Genomic DNA, 14281 nt, shown 5'->3' on the forward strand with positions numbered 1-14281 from the left:
GAGAGAGGTCGCCCCAGCCCCGCTCCGTCCCTTCCTGCCTTGCCTTCCTCGGTGGCGCCTGCAGCCGCCTGCCCGCCGCATCCTCCCGCCGCGCTCGCCGCCCAGGCCCCGCGTCCCTGCCTGCTCCGCCCCGTCCCCGCCCTGCTCCCTCCCCCGGCGCGGTGGATCCGCTTCCCGTCGGAGCCCCGCGGGCCTCGGCTGCCGATGAGTTTCCGGGTCGAAGGCCTGAACTTGTGCTGCCGCCGCCGGTTGTTGACCGCGGGCGGAGAAAGAGGGAGCGAGCCGGGGCTGCGGGCCGGGCCGGGAGCAGGAGGCGCGGCTGGCGGGCGGGGAGGCGCCGAGGCGGAGCGGTCGCCCGGCCCCGCGGAGCGCCGCCGGCAGCAGCTGTCAGCACCGCCGCCACCGCCGCCGAACAAAGGGGTAGCGAGCCGGCGGCAGCCGCAGCGCCGTGCCCGCTCCGGGGGCCACGGCGAGCTGAGTGACGGCCCCGGCTGCCCGTGAGGCTCCCACTGGAGCGGGCACTCCAGAGGGCGCCGTACCCGGACTGGAGCAGGAGAGAGGAACGGCCGCTGGGCACATGGAAGCTCTGAGTGGCGGGCGCGGAGGCGCCGGGAAGGGCCGGGGAGAGCCCCTGTGAGGAACCGGTGAGTGTCCGCGGCGCTGGGCGAGGCTCGGGCGGGGGCTGCGGGAGGACACGACGAGCGGAGCCCGGCCGCGGTGGAGCCTGGAAGCTCCGCACATCGGGGCGTCGGCAGCGCCGCGCATCGCAGGGGGGCCGGGCCGGGAGGCGGCTCCGGGGCCGCCTCGGTGCCGTCGGAAGGCGAGGGGAGCGGAGAGGGGAGACGGGAGCAGCCGGAGCGCAGAGGCGAGCGAGCGGCAGGTTACCGAGGTTAGTGCGGCAGGGGTCTGTGGGGAAAAGGGATGGCGGGGGCCGCGGGCCGCCGGGCCGGGGGATAAGGGGGAAGAGAGGCCGCCTCCGGCCCGGCTCTCGGCCGGCGAAGGGCGGGGGGCTCGCCCGGGAACTGGCCCGGTGCGGGGGGAGCGATGGCAGCTGCCCCGGGGTGGCCGGGACCGTCGTAAAGTTTGGAGCTGCCCGATGGCCTGGCTTCAGGGCAGGTCCCGCCGCTGGGCTCATGCCCGCCTTGTTCGTAACCGGGAAATCCTGCCTGGAAGGCAGAAGGGAAAAAGTGTGAGTGGCCGGAGTTGGGAGCGTGTGCTGCGGGGCGAGCTGTGACGGAGTGACTTGGCTTCCTGGCGTGGTAACACCGTCAGAGCAGCCCTTGACCCTTAAATAAATTTAACTGCTCACGATCTCGAGGGTGTGGGTCTTTTTTTTTTTGTCTCTTTTTTTGGTCTTTTTTTTTTCATTAGTGGAAAAAAATTAGTCTTGATACTGTAGCAGTTTTATGTGAGTAGCAATATCCCTCTCCTAGGCATGTCTAAGCATATACTGGAAATTGGGCAGCTTCAAAAAAATAATAATTCATGACTAGTCAGTCTACCTCTTATTTACAGTTCAAATAGTATGTGGAGGATATACAGAGTCACGAAAAGATTCTCGACAGAGTAATGCGCTAATAGTACAGCACAGCTTAAATTGTTTGCATGGATCCCTCCATTATGACTAACTGTCCTTGACTGCACCTTCTTTGAGTGCATTTCTGTGCTTACCAGTTCCAGAAATTGAGTTTTAGTTGTAGACAGAACATCACTAATGTGCTGTAATTTAAGTGCATTCACTAAAGAAAGAGACGCTTTTGAGAGGATTTTGGCTGTAGGGGTTAGAAAAGAGAGGAGACTGCGCCTTCCTTGTACATATGACTGTTTTATCCTTACTTTCATCTTTTTGATTTTCAGTATAAAGTGTGGTGGATTAATTTCTCTTTAATCGCTTTTGCGTACAGAGGAAAATTATTCTTCTTCCTTGGGAGCAGGGGCAAGGCTTTAGTCATAAAGAAAGCAACAGCATTTTTCAACTACTCAGAACATGTGACTTGTTTCATTAGGATGTCTACATAGAAGTAAATTGGTAGAATTTATATCAACTGGTTTTTTTTTCTTTTTTGTGGAGGTGGAAAGAGTAAATGGTAGTATTAACAAACTGCAGAAGAGGCTTCTGCAAACTTTAATTCCAGGCTTTTCTGTGATCCTGTTCTCAGTCAATTCTTTCTTCAACAAATTTTACTTCAGTCCTTAATCAAAAGAATAATATATTTTAATAATACAGTCGATTATTTGTGAATTACAGTATTACTATAGTCTGCAAAAAAACTAAACAATGCTGATGGTGCTCTGTATTCATGTATATATGCATCAGCAGAATATTATGAATGAAAATTAATTTTAAAAGAAAGAAAAAAATATTACAACAGTGGCACTATAACAGTAATATCAATAGCCAAAACCCAAAAGTTAGACAAGTAAGTTTTATGCACTCTCTTTTATTTTCACTTGTGCCATACACATCTAGCTACGACTAGGTATGTACATATGTAAGTTTGCGATTAGGCTTATTGCACAAAACATGGAGTTTTCTGGACACAGTTACATATTGCATGTGAGTTTACATATATCTCGTATGTGTCCCTATCTGGCCAACACACTTCAGAAAATTAAAGAAAACTAACCATGTAAATATGAAAAGGAATGCCTTCTAAAGCTGTCAGCTTTTATTCAATGGAACAACTGTAAAAATGGTATTAGAAAGTGTCATTATATTCACTGTATAAAACCTTGTTAACACTGTGGTAGATTTATGCTGTCCTGAGCAGTTTATCACTCCTAGTCTGTGACATCTCTGCTGTGATTTCTTATCACTGTTTCTTTGTGTTTCAGTAGTAGAGCTTTGTTTGTTAATCATTAACTAGTTTGACTAGCAAGTTTTGTGATGTTTTGAATTTTTGTGGTTTTTTTTTTTTGGTCTTTAAGGCTTCTTTTTGTTTTGTGTATTGGAGGGTGTTTTTTTTGTGTTTTTGTTTTTGTTTTTTTTTTTATTCGGGAGGGTTGTTTGTTTGCTTTTGAAGGGTTTTGTTAGTTGGATTTATTTTTGCTGTTCAAATGTCATGTAGTTACCGTTACCTGAGTAGTTCATTAACTTCTCCTTGGAATCTGATAAGTAGATGTTGCTGTCTGCAGTTGTCATTGTTGAAGTTTTGTCAGCTTTGCTAAGGTGACTCATGCCAGTAAGAAGGAAAATTGAGAAGCTGGAGGTTACCCATAGGTGTGCTGAACCAGTTTCGTTTCTAATCATACTATTGTGTTTGCATAATTGGTAATGACACAGAGCAAAGAGATCTGTTTTGCTTGAAAAGCAGCCCTGTGGAAATTCTGAAATGTTCAAAATGACATGGAAAATTCTGTTTTCAACATCATTGTCATCAGGCAAGACTTTTGCTGCTTTTGTTTCCTCTTCCAAAAATACATCCCACAGTTTTCCATGGAGCATTATAGAAATGACACTTATGTGTAAATTTTAGGGGGAAAGATTATTTCATGCAGGATTATATTACATTTTAAATTGAAAGTTCAAGCCAGATATGTCTACCGAATGTTTAACAACTGCTGTTTTTCTTCATAATTGCTAGACGTCTTCCAGAGTAACTGGAAGCAGACAAGTTAGTCTTTAGATGGTGGAAGGCCAAGTGCAAGGTCCCCACCTGGGTCAGGGCAACTCCTGGTATTGATACTGGCTAAGGGGTGAAGGGGTTGAGAGCAGCCCTGCCGTGGGAGGACTTGAGAGTACTTTTGGATGAAAAACTGGACATAAGCTGGCAGTCTGCACTTGCAGCCCAGGAAGACAAAATCAGCATCAAAATCAGCAAGGCCAGCAGGGTGAGGGAGGAGATTCTGCACCTCTGCTCTGTCCTGGCAAGAGAGACCCCACCTAGGATGCTGCATCCAGCTCTGGGGCCCCTCAAACCACAAAGACATGAACTTTGGAGCGGGTCTGCAGGAAGGACACAAACATGGAGAAAGGAGAGAAGTCTCTATGAAGAGAGTTGGGGGTTGCTTAACCTGGAAAAGAGAAGGCTCCGAGGACATGCTGTTGTGAACCTTTTGCTATATAAAGGGAGCCTACTAGAAAGACTTTTTACTGGGGCCTGTTTGGATGGGACAAGGAACAAGAGTTTTTAAGTGTTTTAAATACAGCAAACCCTTCTTTTGACCTAAAGCTTATTTATAGCACTGCTAATGTTTGTGAATTTTCTTTAAGGGGTTTGGTTAAGTTGCTCAAGAGAGATTTTCATTTGGTGGTTTCCTTAGATTTGTATTTTAAACAAGGTAAATTATGAACTCTGCCTGTTAGAGGATAATTTCAGCTAAAATATGGGAAGACATTGTAAATGACTTGCTGGAGGGAAATAGGAGGGTCTCTTTGCTGAATGCTTGGGATCCTTCCTAGCTCAGGTGGCTTTATGGAGCAGCTGTGTTACAGCGTTGCAAAGAAAAGTTACTCTTGTAACTTATTCTGTACTGGCAAGGGGACAAAAACAATCCTCTAAAAGCAAGGTTTGTATTTGTGTGTAAATTTACACCTGGAAATGAACACAACCTTTATAATAACATTATTCTTTGACAGTAACTTAGTGTAGATTATATTACATAGTGACAACTGAGGCACTATATTATTAATTCTGTATAAAATAATTTTTATGTGCACGCTTCTATGGTGGAGAAAATTTAATTAAATTTCTTGGGGATTTTCCCTCTTTAAAGGAGCTTCCCAGTGGCTTGTGATTACCATTTTGACACACCTGAAGAACTTGCAGTAGATGTGATATGGAAGACTCCCTGTGGTCTCCCAGTGCAGTGATTTTAAGGCATGTGGGGCAATGGTGACAAGTTCCTGCCAAGTGCAGCAGAAGTGTGTCTCTTCTGTGATTGCCTTACCTTCCCAAATGCCCTTACATAATACTTAGGAGCCTCTGCATATGAAACCAAACAGTAACAAGGACAGTGGTTCATCTAGCTTGGTGCTGCCAAGGTTAAGTTGACCTATAACCTGCATCAAATCTGCTCCCACAAAGCAAAAAGGATGGATCACTGTCACAGGAGATTCCCTCCTGAAGGGAGCAGAAGGCTCAAAGAGAAGGACCCACTTCTTGGGGTAGTCTCTTGCTTCCCTGAGGTCTGGGTTAAAGATGTGGCGAGAAAGTTTCTTATCCTGGTATGGCCTTGAGATTAATATCAGTTATTGATTTTATTTTTTTTCCAGGTGGGCAGCAGTGAAGTTGCAACACTATTTATGAGGGCAATGAAGAGAAACTTCAGGGCCTTGGTTAAGGAATCAGGAACACAAGCAGTGTGCTTCTTTATCCTTCCAGTTGCAGGGAATGATGAGGGAATGATCAATTCCTGGCTCCAAGGGCAGTGTGACTGGCAGAATTTGGGGGGTTTTTATCATAGGTTGGTTTACATGACACCAGGCCTTCTGGCAACAGACAGGATACACCTATCTCAAGGGGAGAAAAAGATCTTTGCACAGGAGTTAGAAGGGCTCATTAGAAAAGCTTGAACTAGACTTGAAGGGGGAAACTGATAAAATCAGGCTCACTAGAGATAATCTTTGGGGCAGCACCATGTTTGAGGGATGATGTGCTAGTGATGATCTTTCATCTTCCATTTTGGCAAAGACGGGGGATAAAGATCCATGTGGCAGCAAGGACCAGTGGCTATCCCTGTGTTAGAAACCACAGAAGTAGTACCTGAGATTGTTCATACAGGAAGTAGGACTTCTTCCCCAAAAAAGTGGCAGTATAAATAGCCTGACTGAAGTGCTTTTGCTCCTGTGCATGCAGCAGAGGCAACAAACAGGAGGAGCTGGAAGCCATTGTGCAGCAGGAAAATTATGATATAATTGCTATTACAGAAACATGGTCATTGTGTGATGACTCACAACTGGAGGGCTGCAGTGGATGGCTGTAAACTCTTCAGAAGGGATAGGCAAGGAAGGAGAGACATTGGAATAGCCCTTTGTTTTAGGGACTGCTTGGATTGTCTAGAACTTAATTATGGTGCCAATAGGGCTGCTTATGGGTGAGAATAAGGGGTAAGGCAACAGTGAAGATGTGCTGGTTGGGAGTCTCTTATGTCTAGCCAGCTTGCAGAGGCAAACAAAATATTCTCTGAGCAGCTGTGAGAAGTTTTGCAATCACTAGCCCTTGTTCTCCTGGGGAACTTCAGCTTACCAGATGTCTGCTGGAATACAATGCAGTGGAGAGGAAACAAACAGTCCAGAGGAAACAGTTCCCGGAGTGTGTGAAAAAGAACTTCCTGGTGCAGCTGGCGAGTAAACCAGCTAGGGAAGGTGCTGTGCTGGACTTACCATTCACAAACAGAGAAGCACTTGTGGGTGATGTGATGATTGAGGGCCCTCTTGGGCACAGTGATTGTGAAATTATAGTTTTCGAGTCTCGGAGAAGTAAGGAGGGAGTCAGCAGAGCTGTTGTCGTCTGGAGAGCAGACCACTATATTGAGGAGACTGTTTGAAAAACTTTTGGGAGGCAGTCCTAAAAGGGAGGGAAGTCCAGGAAGGATAGATTTGTGAAGAAGGAAATCCTAGAAGTGCAGAAGAGGGCTGTCCCTATGTACCTTAAGAAGAGCTGTAGGGGAAGAAGACCAGCCTGAACAGAGTGTTCTGGTTTAAAATCAGGAAAAATTGGAGAGTCTATGGCCTCTGGAAGAAGGGGCCAGCAACTCAGGAGGACTACAAGGATACTGGGAGGTTATCCAGGGAGAAAATTAAAAAGGCCAATTAGAACTTAATCTGGCTACTGCTGTAAAAGTTGATAAAAAATGTTTCTATTAATATACCAGTAACAAAAGGAAGGCCAAAGAGAATCCTCATCCTTTGTTGGATGAAAGGGCAAACAAAGTGACAAAAGATGAGGAAAGAGGCTGAAGTACTTCAAGCCTTCTTTTCCTCAGTTATTAATAGCATAACTAGCTATTCTCTGGGTATCCAGCCCTCTGAGCTGGAATAAAGAAAGAAGGAGCAGAATGAAGGCCCTGTAATCCTAAGGGAAAGGGTCAGAGACCTTCTAAGCCACTGACACACTCACAGGTGTATGAGGCTGGGTGGAATCCACCCAAGGGTACTGATGGCACTGGCAGAAGTGCTTGCTGAACCACTTTCCATCCTTTACCTGCAATCCTGGTTGATGATGGAGGTCCCAGGTGACTAGAGGTTAGCAAATGTGACAGTCATGTACAAGAAGGGTTGGAAGGAGAATATGGGAAACTACAGGCCTTCCAGTCTGATCTCAGGGCCAGGGAATGTCATGCAGCAGATAATCTTGAGAGCCATCACATGACACATACAGGACAGCCAGGGGATCAGGCCCAGCCAGCATGGGTTTGTGAAAGCCAGGTCCTGCTGGATCAAGCTGATCTTCTAGGACAGAGTGACCTGCTTAGTGGATGAGCAAACATCTCAGAAGTTGTCTGCCTAGAGGTCAGTAAAGCCTTTGACACTGTTTCCCCCAGCATTCTGGAGAAACTGTTTCCACTGGCATACTTTTCTCTAGGCTGAAAAAAGTGTCTGGATGTCCAGGCTCACAGAGTGATGGTGAATAGAGTTACATCCAGCTGGTGGCTGCTCACTGGTGTTCCCCAAGGCTTAGTATTGCAGTCCAATTGAAGATCTTCATTGATGATCTGGAAGAGATCAGTGCACCCTCCGTCAGTTTGCAGATGACACAAAGCTGGGCGAGAGTGTTGGTCTGCTGGAGGGTAGGAAGACTCTCCAGCAAGATCTGGACAGGCTGGATCCATAGGCTAAGGCCAATGGTATGAGATACAACAAGGCTGAGTGCTGGATCCTGCCCTTGGGTTACAGCACCCCTATGGAGCTCCACAGGCTTGGGATGAGTGGCTGGAAAGCTGGCTGCCAGAAAAGAGTCTGGGCTTTTGGTGGACATGATGTCACCTAGGGGTAGCCTGTTGTTATAGTTTGGGTTTGCCAATTTTAATATATTTACCTTTTGTTGTGAAATAGAATTAGGAGTAAAAGCAAAGCAGACTTAAAACTTAACAGGGGATAAAGGAAATCTTTATTAATAACACAAAGAAAAATAATAATAAATTCAGAATAAATCTTCAGACTACCCTCTCCTTCCCCTTTTCACACTTTAACAACATACAGAGACACCTCAGTCAATTCCTTACTTAAATAATCTTTTTTCAGTTCACTTCAGGGAGAGGAGTTTCTTCTTTTCAGCTATAGGGATCTTTTTAAGTGAGGATAAAAAAACCCCAGACCTCTCCTGACTTCATCTTTTTCACGAAAAGCAGCTGCCCAGGATCTGCCATTATGAAACTCCTCCCACCTTCACAGCCTTCCCAGAGCTATGCTTGTGGGCCATGTCAAAGTCATGGGGTATTACTTTTAAGGATGAGCTGCTCAAAGGCAAAAGTTCTCTTCAGCTCACTTCTCTCCGTCTTTTTTTCGCTCGGGGCAAAGGATCTTCCAAACGCTTCACACCTCCCCCCCTCCCCCCCATGTCTTTCTCCATGGTTTAAAGGAATATTTTAGTGTAGTACAGTCCACCCCTATAACTTACAAAAAGATATTTCAGCCAACCTTCATGGCATCTCGTCATTCTCCTTCCATCTAGAAACTTGGCTTTTACTTCATTGACTTTGTTGTACCCTTTCTGTTCTTTTTCCTCTCAGCCAAGGAAAGATGAAAGTCTCTAAGTCTTATCTGAGCATTGGAAAAGTTATAATCTCCCACAGAAGTTGCAGGGGCTGTGCCAGGCCATGCCGGAGCTGTGTCAGGATCTCAGGGTGCCCAGGCCACGCTGGAGGGGCAGGACGAGAACTGCAAAGTGCACGCAGAGGAGAAATGGGTGCCAAGGCCGTGTGTCCATGGCTTTCCCCCGGCGCTGCCCGCCCCCAGCTCCAGCCGCAGCCCGGGGGTTCTCCCTCTGCCCTGCCCAGCACACAAAGCCCTGGGGGCTCTCCCGAACCGGGCCCGGCTGCCTCCCCCCAGCCCGTGAGGGCGGCCGGGCGGGCTCGGCCACCCCAGGGCTGCTCCGAGCCGGGGCAGGGCAGGGCAGGGCCCCCCGAGCCACGGACACACCTGGGAAAAGGTGAGGATCTCAGCAACGGGCTCGGCTTCTTTTGGTTATCGGGGCTCCTGGTTGGAAACGGGGCCCGGCAGCCTCCTGAGCCCAGCCCATGAGAGGGACCCGGGCCGGGTCGGTGTTACCTTGTGAGAGGATGGAAATGCAAGAGAGCTTTCCCGGGGTTTACTTGCTTCAAATGTGATTCACAGAGCGAACCGACTTTTCCAATTGGTTTCTCAGGCTGTCGACAACTAAACCAACCTCCAATTGGTCCCATCAATTCACAGAGGAAGTTCTCATGGAGAAAAACTTCCTAGTGTGCCCTCCCCTCAGGTGCTTTCAAGGTAAAACCAGCACACTTGTGATACTACTTAGTGGAGGAGTGATAAAAATGATTGTGTCAAATTGTGAAAATTCTTACATAAGAATTCTTAGTTTAATTTTGTGGTAATTGTCTTAATTAAAATAATGACTTTTGTAAAATGTCCTATAGGGATGTTAGTAAGCTCTTATTTTCCCCCTTTTATCCCCACCTTCCTTGAAAAAAGATACAGTTCTGGAGGTTTCAAAGCTTTTTTGGGGAAAATACACTTAACTTGTATATATATGTTCTACTGGCGTATTTCTTGACTGGTTTATATAGTCTCTAATCAGTTGTGATTAAATGGACATAAGTTAGAAACTGGCTCTCTACTGCAAGTACTTCACCTGATGATCACTGTTCTTGGAATTTAGCATAGGAAATAATTAGATTTTTCTGGTTTATAATTCTGCTTTTTAAACAAACCCTGCTTGTTCTAATAGCAGGTACTTTAACAGATGGTAGGAACATTGTGTCCTGGTTTTGGCCTTGGTTGTAAATTACTACAAATGAAATAACTTAGAAGAGAAAATTCTATTTGATGGATTTATTAGTTTGAGTCCACTTAAAATTTCTGCTTCAGGGAACTTCTGTAGATGTTAGTTGGCGTAAGCAATGCCCCCCTGCTCTTTTATTTCAAGTGGATTTCTAAGAGGAATTTTTGATGGCAGAGGTACAAATGGTATATTTCTATCAAAAATGTTGTGTAGAAGCTCAAAACTGACTGTATTTAAAAAACTATAGTATTTTTTTGGGATGCTCAGATGAAGCAGTGATGATGATTATTTCCTGTTATGAACCAACCTTTGAAGAAATAGCTGAAAAATTGAGAAAAGGTCATGATACATAGTTGTCAATGTTTTTGCAAATAAAATGCATCAAATACTGGTTCTATTAAAATTTATTGTGGACTTAAGAATAGGAATTTTAGGACAGTTGCAATTTATTAATGAACTCTCCCCTAAGGGTTTGACTGTTACTGTACTGCTGTGACATGCAGTTGTGTGTTTTTCTTTGTATTTCTATTGGTTACTATGTGTGTAAGATGTGCAAGGCTGAATGCACACATCAAGACTAATTTTTGACAGTAGCAATCTGTGAATGCTCCTGCAGTAGCATTTTCTCCATAAATATTTCTTCTTAAGAAAAAAAATTGTTTCTTATTTCTTGCCTCTGTCAATTACTTGCAGAATTGTCTCTCTTTTTTAGCATTTTTTATTTTTTTAATCCTGGTGGCTCTGTTGTGTTCTAGATCTCTAAGCAGCTGAGGGACAAGCAAATATATTAATCTCCAGGTATCTCTACTATATTGAAAGACTACAGACTGATATGCAGAAATGGTCTGCCAGAGTAGAGCTCAGAAAATTTCTTGTTGATCTCTTGAATGAAAAATGGTGAATTTCATCAATGTTGTGAAGAAACTGCAGGAATGTGTACCTGCTAAATTATGGAGACCAAAGTTCCAGCTGTACTAATAATGCAGGTTATAAGTTTTAACCTTCTAAGAACTTCATTGACTGATGAAGTTATCTATATACCCATAGGTTTGGGTTTTTGATATTTTAGAGCTCAAATCTTGAGACCCAGCTGTATAGCAGACTTTGTGATAGTGGAACACAATTCTTCAGCAATGATCTGGCACATTTATTCTGTAGAAATAGATCTACTGCAGAACTGTACTAGAAAATAATCTAGGTCTTTGAAGTATTGTGAGTTAAATATTCTAAGACAAAGCATTTGTTCTTTATGAAGGAATTCCTGCTACTTGCATTCTCTGAAAGTTTGTATATGGAAGCACACAGCCTGCAGTACTGAGACATTACTAATAGCTCTGTAGCTTATTGCAGTATAAATATACAATGGCTCTTGATTTAGGCCCTTTTCCCAGACTTCTTGAGAGTCACTGACACAGATACTTGGTGTATTTAGTTCTCCATATTTAGAAGGATGTGTTGGAGAGAAATCTTTCATTTGAGCTATTTCAGTGAGTCACAAAGTGCAAAGTGCCCATTAAAAAAATACTGAAGAGGCTTTATTTGGTGACTTATTTGTGTGTTGAAGTGCAAGTTCTTTGTAGCATCCCATTTACCAACCTGTTAATTAGTTAAAATTAAACTTCATGTAAGTCCTTTATCCTTTTCAGGACATGATAATTAGTATTCAGTAAAATTAAATTGTGCAGCTTTGCATTTATAATCTTAATTAACTACTTGGATGAGGTGATGGAATGCACCGTCAGCAAGCTTGTTGATGACACCAGGTTGTGTGGGTTGGAGGGGCAGGGCTGCTCCTCTGGGAGACCTTGACAGGCTAGAGAAATGGGCTGACAAGAACCTCATGGTTGGTGTTCAGCAGCATCTGAACACAGGAACAGAGTAACTACACAGTAGTAGAGGCTGGGAACTGATGGCTTGAGAGCAACATCTCAGCAAATGACGTCGCTTCGCTGGTGGACACTGAGTGGAATGTGAGTCAGCAAGGTACCTTTGAGCAAGAATGCAGCCAGTCACTGAGAGAAGTGAGTATTTCTGTCAGCTTGACATTTGTGTGACGGCATCAAAAACAGTGTCTAGTTTTCTGCTTCTTGGTGTAGGAGAGGAGCTGACATTCTGAAGCAGGCCTAGAGGAAGACTGCCAGGATAATTAGGGTACAGAAGCACATAATGCAGAAAGAGAAGCTGGAAGAGCTGGGTGTCCTCTGTTCAAAGAACACTAGGGCGGTGGATCTTGTTTTCAGTTAATGGGAGGGTACAGAAAAGACAGAACCAGACTCTTCTTGGAGGAGCTGGGTGATAGGGCTAGAGACAACAGAAAAAGTTAAAGCAAGGGATGTTTCAATTAGACATTAGGAAAAATTAGCATCATTGGGGTGGTCACATGTTGAGATAAGTAGTTGAAAAGGCTGGGGATTTCTATACTTGGAGATACTCTGAACTTACTTGAGAATGGCATTTAGCAGCCTTTGAAGCTCTGAAGACTCCCTTGAGTAAAGGATAGAAGCTGTTGATCTCCAGAGGTTCCTTCTAATGTAAATAAGTGCTTGCTCCATATTTCATTATATGGTTGCACAACTGTTTTCTCCCTCCTCTGCATACAGCTGGTTCTGACCCAGCTGATGTGTTTGGCCCAGAGAGCTGTGGAGTTCTATAGAAGAGAACAATATTGTTGTCTTAAATTAACTGTACTGTATGGATCAAATCCTATTTTTTAACATGACTTTTGCATAGTCAAAGATCTGTCATTAAATAGACTAATCCTTAATGAGACTTTTTTTCCAGAGTGTTGTATGTTAAGGGTTTTTTTCTGTAATATGGATTACTGTTAGTAGAAGTAGACCAATTACTTGTGCATTCATTCAGGCAATGAAATAAATTAATAATTTTAATTGGAATACTGTCTTATTCTGGTTTTTCTTTTTTTCTGCTGTGGTTGGGTATTTTTTGTGTGGTTGATTTGTTTGAGTTTTTTTTTCTCCCAAAATTCATAAATTCAGATTTTCTCAATAAGCAAGCTGCCTGAAGTTTATAATTACTTACTTAATAAAGGAATAAGAAGTTAAATTCACTTGTCTGGAATAGGACTTAGGCAGCACATTCTAGTATAAAATACTTTGTAGTAATCTTTAATTTAAAAGAAATAATTTGGAGGATTTAGTCTTCGTTACCCTGTATGTATTTGCAATTTAAAGTGTGCAAACCTCAGTAAAACAGTCACATACTTTTACTGTAAATGTGATGTAAGTTGCCTCTTGATTTGGTCTTTATTTCATGGAAATACCTTTTTTAAGTTTATTCAGAAATCCTGTTGATTTTTTTCTGCATGTATTTTTCTGCATGTATATATGAGTAAGAAATCAGTATGGAGAACCAGAGTTTTAAAATAAGTCCTTAAGAAGATGACTGGTTAACTTCTTTATCCCTCCCCCCCTTCTTTTGCCTATTTGTATAATTTTCTATTCTACAAATAGATGATGAAGATAATGAGTCAAGTTTCTCTTTAATTAGTCACAAGCCTAAAAAGTATACTGAATTAATTTCAGTTTTGTTAGGTTGTGGTATTAGGGTAGTTCCTGATAATTATGTCCTTTGTTATTTTAGAGGACTCTGAAGTCCTCCTCAGAGGTTCTCAATTTTAGAATCTACTCATGAGCGCAAGTGAAGAAATCTTACTTGCCAAAATCGTGGTTTTTGGGAATAACTTCTGTATAAACAATACAATTTCTAGGAAAACCAAACAGTATTTTCTGTGAGTCTTCAGCATGTTTTAGCTTCTTCAAAGGAATGATGACATTTTGATCAAAGCACACTGGGTTAGTGCTAAAGGGAGGTGTTCAAAAAAGGGTTTTTTTGAAACATAAAACCTCAGTGAGAACTTTGAACAGAAAAATATTCATGAAACCGTCTACCCATTACTTACTGTGAAACTAAATCCTTTCACATACCTAAAAGCCAGACAGTCCACCCTAATCATTCCTTGTTTTAGCTGCTGTATATTTTATTTTCCCCTATACTGCCTGAGCCTGCTTACTGTAACTCTGTTTGATGATTCCTGTTCTGTTTCTAAGTTGCCCACCCAGCTGCTGTATCCAAACAGCTGAGGGCACACAAGAAGTGCTCTGATGTAGTAATTGTATGTTGTGGCCTCAGTTCCCTACAGCTGAGGGATAACAAATAATTTTTATTTAAATGTGCTACATTCTATGAAATGAAAGTGGCTTTAAAATCTATCCACACAGAGTTGAAGATGGGGAGCAGTATTCTGTTTTCAAAATGGATTCAATGAGATATGAGGCTGCAAAATGCAAAGTTTTGGGCTTTTTAAAATAGTTTGCCATTCTAATTGATTAGGAAAT

At 43.5% G+C, this 14281-nt stretch overlaps 1 protein-coding gene across 1 annotated transcript in view; it reads left to right on the forward strand.

Annotated features, from left to right (window-relative positions):
• The first annotated feature begins 594 nt into the window (after nucleotides 1-594).
• The window catches only part of ANKIB1 (ankyrin repeat and IBR domain containing 1), an 85468-nt gene continuing 71781 nt past the window's right edge, over nucleotides 595-14281 (forward strand). The window contains exon 1 of the mRNA XM_062494879.1: nucleotides 595-644. The gene's annotated coding sequence lies outside the window, so the exon portion shown is untranslated. The remainder of the gene's footprint in view (nucleotides 645-14281) is intronic.

Source organism: Cinclus cinclus, chromosome 1 (assembly GCF_963662255.1).
Source record: "Cinclus cinclus chromosome 1, bCinCin1.1, whole genome shotgun sequence".
NCBI lineage: Eukaryota > Metazoa > Chordata > Aves > Passeriformes > Cinclidae > Cinclus > Cinclus cinclus.